We start from the raw sequence: 5,031 nt of genomic DNA, 5'->3' as shown, positions 1-5,031 counted from the left end.
CCTAAGACAGACAAGGCTAAGAGCTACTGTCAGACCTTCAGCATACAGCAGCCCTATTCCCAAGACTGTATTAGATCTATCAAGAAAGGCTGTGAGCAGCAACATTATATACACAAAAATGTCATTTCTGGGATGCCCTTATCAAAGGAAAAGATGGAGTCAAGTTAACACAAGATTTTTTTTAAGATATTCTAAAATGAAAATCTCTAAGAGAAAATGTCTTTAGTACATGAGATGCTAATATATGGAATATAACAGAACCATACATATGCTGTCTGTGGCTTCTGTGGGCATTTGCCTGAATTCTCACCTGGGAGCAAATTTAGCAATGGGGCTAAGGTTCCTGGGAGATGTTAGGTTTTTGTGGTACATATGGCAGTGTCTCTGGGTGTGAGGGGTGTGGAAAGCAAATAAAACATGATGGACAAAGAAACAGAATGCTCCAGATCAGTGGGACTCTGAGGAATCATTATTTCAGGGTTCCTCCCAGCCTTCGACAATTCATTGTATTTGAAATTTCAGGAGTGCATCACATGGAACCAATTAAACAAACTACACAGAATTTGTTAAATATTAACCCTCCCTTGCCTTCTGCGCCCAGCATTCTCCCTTAGAGTAGTGCAGGCAGAGAAGACCTAACTATTGGTCTTCCCTAACACTTTTTAAAGGTAGAATTTTGGCTAGTCCAAAAGGGTCCTTCTTTAAGGGTTTCAGGTAACTAGACACTGCAACTTTATTAGTATTGATGACGTTTGTTAGGAGCAAATTCAGTTCCAGAAGCTGCACAGTTGAAAGCAGGAGGGGTTCCACCAATTGCCCCAACTCGTTCCACTGTAGCAGCCTGACCCAAGCATTCACTTGTTGGTGGCGTCGATCCCGAGGTTCCACTGAGCATCATAGTGGTAGGTCCTGCAGGAGCTGGGGTACCAGCGGGCACCGGAGCAGGGGGCCTGGCGCCTCTTTGTTTACGTCCATAGCACCTCCCATAGCCCTCTGGCCCATCCGTATCTCTTGTTCTCATGCATCAGGAAAGGTTCCCTTGAATCCTTCCTGCTGTCGCTGCATCATCTCTTTTTGTTTCCACCGCATTTCTTCTTCACGGCGCTTAGGCTCCACTTCCTGCCTCAGCTCCAGTTGCTTTCAGTTTTGGACCTCTTGGTTATGAAGCTGTTCCATTCTGTGAAGTTCTTCCTGCTATCTCATCAAATCCTGCCTTATCAGTATAACCTGGTGCTCGTGGCAAGCAGCCTCACTCTCCACCTCCTGCTTCTCACAGGCTTCCTTGATGTCGCGGTCCTCTTGAACCTGCTGCTGCTTCTCCATCTCAGTAAGCGCCTTCCAGCGCATGGCATATTCATATTCAAAGGAGCCAGGCTGTTCAAATCCAGGTGTCTGCTCTTTCTCCTTGTGACATTGCTGGTTCTGGAAGTCCTTCTTCGTCGTCTAACTGGTCCACAGGCTCCACAGTCACAGGCCGAGGAAATGTGGTTAGTAGGAAAGACCCTTCATTGTAGCTGTCCAGAGCTTTCTGTGAAGCTGGCTTCCCTGAGAGCTCAACAATCCTTTTTCCTGAGGATCTTCCTCGATCATCTACAATGATTGAAACTCTTTCCACTTGGCCAAACACAGAAAAGGGTTCTTCTAGTAGTTCGTTGGACAGTACTGAGGAAGGTTTCGGACTGTAAAGGATGCACTGCGGCACATGCAGTTGTTTTCTACCGAGAGGCGTATTACCACCTTTACTCCACCTTGGCAATCTCTACAAGGGTTCGTATTTCCAAGTGGAAAAAGCCAAAACCTTTATCCTTATGAATGAAAACTTCTGCTTTCTCATAGTTCTCAAATAGCTTCCTCATTTCCTCCTAGTGATACCATGGGGAAAGATTGTCCAGAAGGAGGTGGCTACGCTGGGTTAATGTGTCCTCTCCTGGTTTCATAAAATTCTCCAGGTCAATAGTCAAACCTTCGTTTTGGCTACTGGTCTGTTGCCCATTTGCAGGCATCGGTGGCAGTGGCTGCTGCTGCTGCTGCAGCTGCTGCTGCTACTGCGGGTAGTGATGCTGATGATGTTTCCAAGTTACAGGTCTTATTGCTCTGCATTTTTATACCCTCATCTTGACTGAAAACACCAGAGAGCCTCCAATCGAAACTTCAACTTTGCCAATATCAACTGTCCTCTCCACAGAGTAACGGTGATGCTACCAGGTTCCACCATCCCGAGAAAAAGTTAATCAGCTATTCTTGTTTTGAAAATCTGTAATGTATGTATTGTTATATGTTACCCTGCATCTGTCTTTGCTTTTGTTTTTCTTGCTCTTGTTTTTATTCCTCAAAATAAAAGTATAAAATAAATAAAAGAAGAAAAAGATGGCTGTGGTCATTTTCATCACCCATGAATGAAGCAAAGTTTCCTTAATATTTCTCTTTGCAAACTGAAATGTGTCCAAACAGAAACATTCATGAACAGAAATGTTACTGTATTCTTATTCCCCAATAAACCAGTAATACTTTCTTTTTTTCGTATTTTAGGGAAGGGTCTACAGCGTGTTCAGGTTCTCACTACCAGATTAGACTCATAGTGATCTATCTGTTTACAGCCTCCCAAGAGCTGGCAATACTGGTGTGTGCCACCACGTCCAGTCTCAGTTGCTGTCTCAGTGCGTCCCAGGGGTGTGGCTGGCACAGCAGGCCGGGGAATCGAACCCCCAGCCTCTGTGCTTGCTTGCAAGTGTTTTCATCTGCTGAGCTGTTTGGCCAGCCCCATCCTGTCCTACTTTTAATCTACTTTCTCCTTTGGAATTCATTCTTCAGAGGATATCTTACATCTAGCAGGTTGAAAGTTACATATTTCCTGTATCAATATCACCCAGTAAACCATAGGACAGTGGACATTATTAATATTAGTATATGGAAAATAATTTTAATTATGTGATAAAATTATTTTTATCATGGTTTGTAATAGAACAAAGGCATGTTCATGTCAAGTAAAATAATAGTAACCCAGTCTATGTTTAAACAAGTAGAAGAATTCGATGACTCAAGAAAACTGCCCAATTTATTTTTATATCAGAAATCATTGAGGGATAGCATTATAAAATAAACAAGTGGGAAGAGCCAGACTGGATGATCTGGCAAGGACCTCTTTAAATCAACAAATTCTGAGGTTCTTTAAGAAACTATCCATCATAAACACAGGCTCAGGTGGTCTTAATACATTTCTGTTCAAGAGATTGAATGTAATGAAAAAGAATGCACACTCAAATGACAAATGGAGAAGAATTTTGAAGTGAGGTTTTTCTTTTAAAATAAGAAGACAAAGGAAAGGGTAATTCTAAAAATAAAGGTCTTTAAAAGACTAGATCATAAAATTTACTCTAAAACCCCAGAATTTTAGGTTTTCCTTTGTTTCATGTAATATTGAATGATTATTTATATGCTATATAGTAACGCAGGTGATGGCATGATATTTTATTCTTTTTTTCTAATATGAATGTAATTCACTAGTGCTTCCACTGAAATATGTACTTTAGAACACTAAGATGTTTCAAAATTTAGATGCACTGCAATTTTGCAATACACTATCTTATGTGTAAATAAATTGATAGGATATTGTAAGTATATCTTTTCTGAGTTGTTTTTTAATAATGGAATTGAAATCAAGTTTCCTTATTGTAAAGCTATAATGATGTTGCACACTATGACCAACAATCAAGCAGGAAAAGGCAGAAAACATTTAGGCAGTGATTGTTTTTAAATCTACAGATTAGATTTTCTTTACCAAAAGTGTTTCTCTATAAAAGTTACCTATGTGTAAATCCAAAATGCAAGCTTTCGCTCTTTCTCATAAGAAGTGAGCACTGGGGAATCAAACCCAGGACCTTCTACTTGCCAAGCAGGCACTTATACCACTGAATTATCTCCCAGTCTTATGAGCTTCAAACTGAAAAGAAGGAAGAGGAATCTTGAGCACTGGTGGACTGAGCATGACATGGTATGATCTTCTGTTCATTGAACAGTGTCCTGGACCCTAGTGGATTGACATGATGCAGAGCTGGGACACAATCTGGAGAGGTATTCTCCAGTGAAACATGTGCATCCTATTAGAACCAGACCTAGGTGTATTTTTATAATAGTGCTTGAGGAAGTATTGGCCACATATAAACACAAACTTAGTATGTGAACATATACATGAAGGTTTTTTTCTCATTTATGTATTTGGTACAGGGTTTTACTACACAGTTAGGTCTTACAGTTTCTTCCTGTTTCCAGCCTTCCTAGCTCTGGGATTACAGGCATGCACCACCTTGCCAGGTCTAAGTGGTCCGCTAAGCATGCCCAGGGGTGGGGCCAATGCAGCATGCCATACTAAGGAGCAAGCCTGGTCCCTGTGTTTTGCCTAAGCAGATGCTTTGTCCACTAGATTATCTTTCTGGCCCTCTCTATGTGAGTTGTGATTAAAAAAATAAAGTCCAGAGAATGCTGGTGCATGTGCCATCTAACAGAAAGGCAAAGATCTTCTCTATAAGAAACGCTTAAACCTTAGTAATTGTGTGCAGCAATTTCCAAATTTTGATCACAACCAAAGATGGCAGGAATTTGTCATCGAGAACATTAGCATAACATGTCAACCTTTAAAGAACTACACTGTGAAGAATAAGGGCTGAAAAAATTGTACCCTATTAGAAGGGGAGAACAAATATGCTGTCTTTTAAGAAATTCTCTAATAAATAAAGCTTCAGGATCCCTCCATCACAGGTTAAGAATACAAATTGCTAATAAGAGAGGTACAAATTTTGAGCCAAAATTAACTTGACTAAGGATCATAATCAGGTAATATTTTGGGGACGATTAGCAGTATAAATATAGAAAGCAATCAAAGGCATGTGACTTTCAGAGAGAAATTCATGGAAGTGCATAAGCATAGTTTGCTACCTAAATACAGGCTAGACTAGCTTACTCCAATAGTAACTCTTCCAGCAATAGTTTCTTCATTGTGATTTAAGTTCATCATTTTGGGTCTTTATTTTATCT

At 40.5% G+C, this 5,031-nt stretch overlaps 1 pseudogene; it reads right to left on the bottom strand.

Annotated features, from left to right (window-relative positions):
• Positions 1–736: 736 nt before the first annotated feature.
• Positions 737–1,856, bottom strand: LOC101581358 (annotated as a pseudogene).
• Positions 1,857–5,031: the final 3,175 nt, after the last annotated feature.

This window comes from Octodon degus, unplaced genomic scaffold (assembly GCF_000260255.1).
Source record: "Octodon degus isolate 3935 unplaced genomic scaffold, OctDeg1.0 scaffold00157, whole genome shotgun sequence".
Taxonomy (NCBI): domain Eukaryota; kingdom Metazoa; phylum Chordata; class Mammalia; order Rodentia; family Octodontidae; genus Octodon; species Octodon degus.
This window is presented reverse-complemented; position numbering and strand designations above follow the sequence as displayed.